Source organism: Vombatus ursinus, unplaced genomic scaffold, assembly GCF_900497805.2.
Source record: "Vombatus ursinus unplaced genomic scaffold, bare-nosed wombat genome assembly UNPS02010284.1, whole genome shotgun sequence".
NCBI classification, from domain to species: domain Eukaryota; kingdom Metazoa; phylum Chordata; class Mammalia; order Diprotodontia; family Vombatidae; genus Vombatus; species Vombatus ursinus.
Window position 1 is genome coordinate 17,023,207 of NW_020950062.1, and position 10,095 is coordinate 17,033,301.

The window sequence follows — 10,095 nt, forward strand, 5'->3', positions numbered from 1 at the left end:
AATAGTCAGTTCTCAGATGAAGAAATTAAAGCCATCTTATAATTATATGAAAATATGCTCTAAATTGCTATTGATTAGAAAAAGGCAAATCAAAACAACTCTGAAGTACCACATCACACCTATCAGATTGGCCAACATGTCAAAATCCATAAATGATATATGTTGAAGAAGATGTGGGAAAATGGGAACACTAATGCCTTGTTGGTGAAGTTGTGAAATGATCCAACCATTTTGGAGAACAATTTGGAACTATGCCCAAAGGGCTATAAAAATGTGCATACCATTTGACCCAGTAATAGCACTTCTTGGACTGTACCCCAAAGAGATCATACAAATGAGAAAAGGACCCACATGTAAAAAAAATATTTATAGTAGTTCTTTTTGTGTGGCAAAGAATTGGAAATTGAAAGAATGCCCATCAATTACTATTGTGAAATAAGAAATGATGAGCAAGCAGACTTGAGAAAATCCTGGAAAGACTTATCTGAACTGATGCTGAGCGAAATGGGCAGAACCAGGAGAACATTGTACACAGTAACAGCCTTGTTGTGTGATGAATAACTTTGACAGACTAAGCTCTTCTCAGCAATGCAAAGATCTAAGACATCTCCAAAAGTCTCATGATGGAAAATGCTATTCGCATCCAAAGAAAGAACTATGAAGTTTGAACGAGGTTAAAAACATACTACTTGCTATTTTTTTCTTCTGTTTTGTTTTGATCCCTCTTTCTTGTAGTTCCTCCTATTCATTCTGATTCTTCCTTACAACGTGATTAATGTGAAAATATGTTTAGTAGGAATGTATATTTATAGCCTGAATCAAATTGTGTGCTGTCTTGGAGAGAGAGGTGGGGAGGGAGGGGGAAAAATTTAAAACTCAAAAGCTTATGGAAGTGATTGTTGATAAATAAAAATAAATTAATAAATAAAAATTTTAAAAATTGGCCTACAATTTTCTTTCTTTGTTTTGTTCCTTCCTGGCTTAGTATTAGCTCCATATTTGCATCATAAAAATAATTTGATAGGACTCTGCCTATTTTTTCCAATGGTTTATACAGTATTAGAATTAATTTTCTTTAACTCTTTGGTAGATTTTGCCTGTAGATCCATCTGGCCCTGGAAACTCTTTCTTAGGGAGTTCATTCATGGCTAGTTCAATTTATTTTTTTCTAAAATGGTGTTATTAAAATATTTTATTTCCTCTTCTATTCATCTGGGCAACTTATATTTTTGTAAATATTCATCCATTTCACTTCAACTTTTTTTACATACCATTGGGCAGAATACTGCCTAATTCTTTATTTAATCTTCCCTGGTGGTGAATTCAGACTTTTCATTTTTGATACTCACAATTTGGTTTTAGTCCTTTTTTTAAATCAAAATAACAAAAGATTTGTTTATTTTTTGTCATTTTACAAAACCTGCTCTTAGTTTTTTTTTCCTTCAGTTCAATAGTTTTCTTACTTTCAATTCTATTACACTTTCTTTTGATTTTTTAAATTTCTCATTTGGTGTTTAATTGGGGATTTTTAATTGATTTCTTTTCTAGCTTTTTTAGTTTCATGCCCATTTCATTGATCTTTTTTTTATGTAAGCATTTAGAGAGATAAAATTTCCCCTCAGTGCAGCTTTGGCTGCATCTCATAAATTTTGGTTTATTGTCTCATTATTGTATTTCATTTTGATGGAATTATTGATTATTTCTATGATTTGTTGTTTGACCCACTCATTCGTTAGGATTAAGTTCTTTAATCTCCAATGAATTTTTAATCTATCTTTCCATGGCCATTTGTTACACGTGATTTTCATTGTAATATCTGAAAAGGACACATTTAATATTTCTGCCCTTCTGCATTTGATTGTGAGGTTTTTATGCCCTAATACAGGGTCAATTTTTGTGTGTCATATACTGCTGAGACAAAGGTATATGCCTTTCTATATGCATTCAATTTTCTTCAGAGGTTTACCATATCTAACTTTTCTGAAATTCTATTCACTTATTTAACTTCTTTCTCATTTATTTTGTGTTTATATTTATCTAGTTATGAGAAGGGGAGGTCTAGAACTAGAGGTTCCCCACTAATATAGTTTTGCTGTCTATTTCTTCCTGTCACTAACTTAACTTCTCCTCTAAGAATTTTGATGCTATACCATTTGGTGCATGTTTGTTTAGTATTGATATTACTTCATTGTATATGGTATCTTTTAGCAAGATGTAATTTCTTTCCTTATCTCTTTTAATTAGGTCTATTTTTGTTTTTGCTTTGTCTGAGATCAGTATTGCTACCCCTGTTTTTTTTCTTCAGTTGAAGGATAATATAGTCTGCTCCTGCCTTTTATTTTTACCCTGTGTGTATCTCTCTCCTTCACATGTGTTTGTTGTAAACAATATATTGTAGGTCTATGGATTTTTATCCACTTTGCTATCTGCTTTCATTTTATGGGAGAGTTCATCCCATTGAAATCCATAGTTATGATTACTGACTGTTTTTCCCTCCATCCTATTTCCCCCCTTTAAACTTTTTTTCTCTCCTTTCACCCTCTCCTTCCTCATCAGTCTTTCACTTCTGACCACTGCCTCCCTCAATATATCCTTCCTTCTATCAGTCCTCTGGCCTTTTATTTCCCTTTCTCCTCCTATGTCTTTATAGAGTAAAGTCAATTTCTCTGCCCAACTGAGTGTGTATGTTCTTCCCACTTTGAGCCAAGTCTGATGAGAGTAAGGTCCAAACAATCCTCAGCCCCTCTCTTCTTTCCCTCTAATGTAATAGGTTTTTTTTTTTGTCTCTTCAGATGATGTAATTCATCTTACTTTGCTTTCCATTTTTTCTTTTCCCATCACCATCCTTTTCTTTCAACATTTCTTTATATTGTCCCATCAAAGTCAACTTATACCCACACCCTCTATTTGTGTATACCCCTTCTAAATGCCCCAATAAAGATACAGGTCTCAATAATTGCAAGCATCATCTTCCCATGTAGGGATGTAAACCATTAAACCTAATTTAATAAAGTTTTCCCCCTTTTTCCTGTTTACCTTGAATCTTGCATTTGAAGATTGGATTTTCCGTTCAACTCTGGTCTTTCTTTCAGGAATGATTGAAAGTACCCTATTTCTTTGAATGTCCATCTTTTCCCCTGAAAAATTATGCTCAATTTTGCTGGGAAGTGATTCTTGATTGTAATCCAAGCTCCTTTGCCTTCTGGAATGTCACAATCCAAGCCCTCTGATCCTTTAATGCAGAAGCCACTAAATCCCACATAATCCTGACTGTGGCTTCATGATATTTGAATACTTTCTTTCCAGCTGCTTGCCACATTTTCTCCTTGACTTGATAATTCTGGAATTTAGCCACAATATTTCTTGGAGTTTTCATTTATATATCAGGAAATGGTCAATGATTTCTTTCAATGACTATTTTACCCTCTGGTTCTAGGATATCAGGGAAATTTTCCTTGATAATTTCTTGAAAGATATTGTCTAAGTTTTTTTTTTTTTTTTCTCATGGCTTTCAGGCAGTCCAGTAATTCTTAAATTATCACCCCAGGATCTATTTTCCAGGTCAATTGTTTTTCCAATGAGGTAATTTACATTTTATTCTATTTTTTCATTCTTTTTTTTTTTGTTGGACTGATACTTTTGTTGGACTGATATCTCACAGAGTCATTAGCTTCCATTTGCCCAATTCTAATTTTTAAGGAATTATTTTCCTCAGTTAACTTTTGTATTTTTTTTTCCATTTGGCCACTTGTATTTTTTAAGGAATGTTTTCTTCAGTAAATTTTTGTGCTTCCTTTTCCAAGCTGTTAATTCTTTCTTGCATACCACTCTTTTATTTTCCCAATTTTCCTTCTACCTCTCTTATTTGACTTTTAAAATACTTTTTGACCTCTTCCAACAATGGTTTTTGGGCTTGAGACAAGTTCGTATTTCCCTTTGAGGTTTTTTTTTCACCTTAATCATTATTCATTTTATTGTTCATTGCAGGAAAAAAAGACATTTAAATGAAATATTCCAGAACTGATACTATAATTTACAGTTCAAGTGTGAAACTTCATCATAATTTTCCATTGCGTTTTGCCAGTGTATACTACTCACTCTGAGAGTATGATAATACAGCATAGTAGTCTTCATAAATATTTCTTGTGTTCAGTTTTGCTTTTTTACATTCAACATAATAATGTTTGACAATCATTAAAAATATACAATTATATTATTTCTTACATAAAGCAAATAAAAACAGTGAAACATGCAAATTAAACATAAATTTAACATTTATGAAAAGAGCAACTTTTATACTGAATAGATATGCTGGGAAAAAACCTCATAATTTAATGTGTTTGTTACTCTTCATTCTGTACATAAAAAGGATACTATAAAAGAAGATAAAAGGACTCTAGACAAGATAGTACTTCTCTTTTAATAAGTACAAACTTCAGAATGAATAAAATCACATCTGACTTTAACCCTCTGACTTAAGTCATGTCTCATGTAACAAATAAATTTCCTTTCTAAATGTCATGAGCATCCAGATTTTCACTTAATACTGTATGTGAATTTCCATTTATACATATAAGAATCAAAATGTCCAAAATGAAGATTTTTACATTATGAAACACTACCTAGTATTTTAAATCACAATTCTGCTGTTCTGTTTAGCCTATTGACTCCTTACATAACTTCACAAACATTCATTAAAAACAGAGAATGTGCTTCCTATGGATCAATTGAGGCTTTATTAAGGAGGTAGCATTTTTTTTTGGTGAGGATATCGTAGGGGTACAAGTTTTCAATGAAAGTATATTCAGAAGATTTGCTGTTCAAATAACATTTTTTTTCAATACCAGTTGGAGAAATATGATAAAAGTCACTGAACTGATAATCCAAAATTGCACTGTAATCTACGTATACAACAGGATACACTCTTCCTTATATGCCTGATGCTGGACAGTGCATATTCTTTCCATTCAAATAAACATTCAATTTTACATGGTCATATATAATATCCACTACATTTCCCTCCTATGGAAGATTGTTTGTAGGCAAGCTATTCTTTTCCTCATTGTTGTGGTAGAGGGTTCAGTCATTCCTCCTCACAAGACTATGAACATCTTGGCCAAGTGGAATCTGATTCAAATTAACTTTCTGAGTTGCAACACCAATGTCCCAGATCCCTGTGGATTGGATTTGAGTTCAAAGTAGCTTCTGTTCTGATGCAAAGGTGTATTGGCTAAATAGTCTCCTGTCCCACATATCCTTCTTTCATTTTTGACAATGACAACACCTGTTCCCATGTGCTACACGTCCAGCTGCATGGCTGGTATCTCCTTCAGTGGGATGTGGCCAGTCCCAGAGTCAATGCAGCAGCATAGGCAGCAGAAAACCAAGGCCACCATTGTGCCAGGGCCAGGGCCAGGGATGCCAGTGGGGCCACTGCCCAGGCTGCCCCCTTTGAGGTTTTGCATGTAGGCATTATTACATTGTTGTCTTCTTCTGCATTTGTGTCGTGAGTTTCCTTGTCATCATTGTAATTTTTTATGGTCAAGTTTCTCTTTTGCTTCCTGCTCATTTTTTGGCCTATTTTGTGGATTTTAAAGTTGAGCTCTACTCCTGGGGCACAGGGATCACTGTTGCAAGCTTGTTATGCTGGGGTCCAGGAGCCTGGTTACTCCTGGGGCCTCAGGTACTGGCAGCTTGCTCACTGTGCTGGGGTGGCCCAGTCTACTTGCTTCTGTTGCTGCCTGGTTTCTGGGGCTGGCAATTTGACTTCTGTGCTGGGTCTAGAGTCCTTACAGCTGACCTGATATGCCACTGGCCTGCTAACCCAGGACAGAGGGCTCTCAGTTGTTGATCTGTCCTGTAGCTGAGAGACTCTCTTTGGCTTAACTGAACATCATATGCACTGGACTGCACTCCCTTTTACCTAAGTGAAACAGACCTTTCCTGAAGTCCTTATAAGTTATATTAATCTGGAAAATTGTTTCACTTAGTCTTTTTGTAGTTTCTGTCAAAACAGAATTCATTTAGAGGCTTGTTTAATGTTGTTTCCTAGGGTAACTGGGAAGAGCTCAGGCAACTTTCTGGTTTCTCTCCACCATCTTGGCTCCACTCCAGGGGGTGGACATATTAATGAGGAGATGGCTAAAAATCTTCAGCTCCTCCTTCTGAGAAGTTGACTTGTGTCCTCCAGCAATCTGAAAAAAGGAATCCATCTCTACCCAGACCATTCTGGTTGGTCTTCTCCTCCATAAGCTGGGTAACTCTAAATTCTAATGGAAGGTATACAATGGCATAAACTTACTTTCTAAGAGCAAGAGTTCACCTATATTAAGGTCTATTTGCAAGGTCTTCTAACTGGGTGGGATCCCATCCAAGATCACAGAGCATATACACAGAGGATTTGGGTAATCTCATCTATCAGCAATATCCTTCAGAGACTGACTGAATGACCTGAAAAGGCTGGTCTCTGAATGAGGAAATAGAAAAGGAAAAAAAAACCAATCCCAATTTAATAACTAGTTATTAATATAATAAAAACATAATAATTTATCTCACTATAGACCCCATCCTTAGAATAACATTGGTAATATAAATAAAATATGTGATCATAAAGTTAAAAATTACATTATCATTATAATAAATATTATGAACAATTATATGATATGTTATGCATAAATATTATACTAAAATAAATTATGATTAATATATAGATATAGTTAGATGTTTAATTTCCTTGGTCCCAGGTTAAGAATCCCTGCTCTAACAATTAATTGCTTACTCTTAATTACCAAATCCAAATACTTTTTTATTCCTCTTTCTCCTTCATTCTCAATGACCTTTGTGCACACAACTTCCAAATCTTTATTTTCAGAGCTCATGAATCCTCTGAGTTCTATACCCTAAGATCGTCACTGATTCACCAGCACTTTACAAACAAAATAATTTCACTCTGGAATTGTTATCTTTTCCCTATACCTCACTTCTCCTCACTTCTCTATTTTATTTTTCAATGTAATACTATTTTTGTCTGGTATAATAACAGCATTCACCCTGATTTTTATATTAACCTTGGGTTATTGTATTCTCTTCATAAGTAGTTACCATGCATATCCAGTTTAACATGCTTCTTCATTTCCACTGAAGACACAGTAGATCATAAAGATGATCTATAGACTGACCTGTTGACAGGAAAAAAATAAATCTCATAGGATTAAAAATGGCTGGTTACATCTTTGTTATTTGCTTATAAAACTATCAGACAAATTCTCCATGTGGATAATTAGTTTGTAATATATTGAAGTAGAATATATGCTCCTTGAAAGGATGGACACTGTTTATTTTGTCTTTGTATCCTCAGTGCTTAGAAAATATCTTTATATATGAGAAACACTTACTAAATGTTTGTTGGAGAAGAGAGTACTTATTATTTTGGACATTGCTACCTTGATATCTCATTGTTTTTACCAATGAACATCACTTAAATGATTTGTCTCTTATCTCTCTACAGTTTAATAATTTCCAAATAGATGTCTTTTTAAGATTCAATGATACTCTACAAACTTTTGTATGTGCATATTGTTGTTTCTTTTTGAACAAGGTATGCCCTTCCATTGCTGATTATCTCTTATGAGTCATGTATTTATCTTGCATGATATCTCTGAATAAATGAACATAAATGATATAAATATAATACGAATGTAAATACATAAGTGTGAATAAACCTCTAAGAAATTATTTTTTCCTGTGTTTTATCTGCTACTCATTTTAATAGCTGGCTTATTGTTTGTAATCAGTTTTTTTTTTCTTTCCTCAATTTCCAGTTTAAATCATTCTTTCACAGAACTCAAAATAGCCAGGAAAATACATTTTCTAAGAATTGACCAGATCCAGAAATCTAAATCTTATTCTCTTGCTAGCATATTTTAACCAGTCATTCATTCTCAATATTCTCCTTTCCCCTCTAAAGTCTTGACTTGCAGTTTCATATGTTATAAAATTCTATTTTCCAAGGGCTTAATTCCCTTTCATTACCTCCTAACCCATAGATACATTTTATGGCTATTGCTGGTGGCATTATTTACCACAACATGAATTAAATTATATGATTCATTGCCAAAATTGACATTTTCTGTCACTCCTGTATACATGCAACAGAGAGGTAGCATGCCACCATTTTATTCTTGACATATTATTGTGCATTTTAGATTAGTAAATAATCATTAACAACAATATGTCTCCTCTTCATCTGATAAGTATTTCATTGGTTGCCCCTAACCCCCATGACATGTTTGGTATCCTCATTCCATTATTCCATGGAACACTAATAGGTTTTGTTAAATACTTAAGAAATAAAAGACTTCTGGCAAGTTATCACCTTGTGATTAGCTGAGGGGAGATATGAACAGCATGTTTCCCCAGTATAAAATATGGCACTAAGAGAAATACCAAAAAAATTCAAAGCTAGCTTTTGGGAATATAAGGTTCCCATATGTGATTCTCTGTTTCTATTTTGTTTATGTGTAGGATAATTCCTGCATTATTCTCCAGACCATTATTTGTGATTTGCCCAAGACCAGTACATTGTTTTGTTAAGTAACTATGACTGATTTAGCAACCATAATTGCCTTGGATAGATGATATCTTTGGGAGGAAAGGAGTTTAGGGAGAAGAATATACATGCAGCAGAAGGGCAGATAGCAATGTATTCCAAGATGTTCAGGATGAATTAATGTGAAGCACGGCCTTGGGCAAGCTAATAGGATTTGTTCTTCTTCAAAGTTCTTCATCATTGTCCCAATGGTATTTATTAATATATCAAATCCTTTGTTTTTGCAGAAAGTTCTCAGATTTAGAGCCCAGTTAAATTAATATTTGTAGGTGATCTAAAAGTTGTTTGATTCTTAGTACCCATAGCACCCTTATCCTTGTAAAACTAGAGGTGACTGTACATGGATAAGGGACATTTTGTATTTGTATTTATTTAACATTTCACAATTTAAAAATCCAGCTTCTCCTCACCCCAGAAGTTAACCTTTCAGTTATGAATACCTTAATATTTCTCTGGGATATTCCTTGGAAAAGTAGATACAATATATATATCAATATCTATGTATTGATATATAGATATAGATATATAATATCTGGAATCATATGTAGAACTTTTCTAGCTTGGTAACAATTACTTGAGCTCTTGCTATAAAGATTAGTCAATAATATGGAATCTACCCCTCAGTAACTTTACTATGGTAGGTGAACTTTTGCTTTATGTGCTCATATCCAGATTTTCATGCCATGTCACCTGTCCATGTACTCTAATCCCTTTCCAGCTTGTCTTTAGGTATTATCTTCTTTGAAAAGAATGTAAATTCTTTGAAGACAAAAATTAGAATGTAAATGTCTTGCTGGATTGTATTTTCATTCACATTATTTACACAGGTTTTTGGCATATGCTTAATAAATGCTCTATCATTTATCTATCATCTATATAAATAATACTTAAAGGTTTATAATTTTGTGGGTGTATGTATTCCACACATGCATGAAAGATAACTCCATTTTCAATTTAAAGAAAGCTTTTAAAAGTTATTTTGGTTGAAAACTTACAAATTTATGACCAATCTGTTTTTAATTTAATTTTTCTGAACATAGTCAACAGTTATAAGCAACTAGGTGGACTGATGGACAGAGCCCTGGGCTTGGAGTCAGGAAGATTTGAGTTCAAATCTGACCTCAGACAATTACTAGCTGTATGACTCAGGGCAAATAACTTAACCCTGTTTGCCCCAGTTTTCTCTTCAAGAATAAAAGACAAACTGCACATAATATTTGTAAAATGAGCTAGGGAAGGAAATGACAAACCACTCCAGTATCTTTGCCTAGAAAACTCCTCAAAAAAGGGATCACAAAGTGTTGGACATGGCTGAAACAACTAAACAATAGCAAAAAAAAGCACTCATTAAGCTCTGCATGCCAAACATTATGCTATTCAATGAGGTACAAAAGAAAGGTAAAAAGCAATATATCTGCCTTCAAGGAGCTTATGTTATAATGGAGGAGACAGCATGTCAATAACTATAGGTAAAAAGCATGTAGTTA

The 10,095-nt window shown here is 33.8% G+C and overlaps 1 pseudogene; it reads right to left on the bottom strand.

Moving 5' to 3' along the window:
- Window positions 1-4,804: 4,804 nt before the first annotated feature.
- On the bottom strand, window positions 4,805-5,396 carry LOC114037177 (annotated as a pseudogene).
- Between the last annotated feature and the right edge of the window lie 4,699 nt (window positions 5,397-10,095).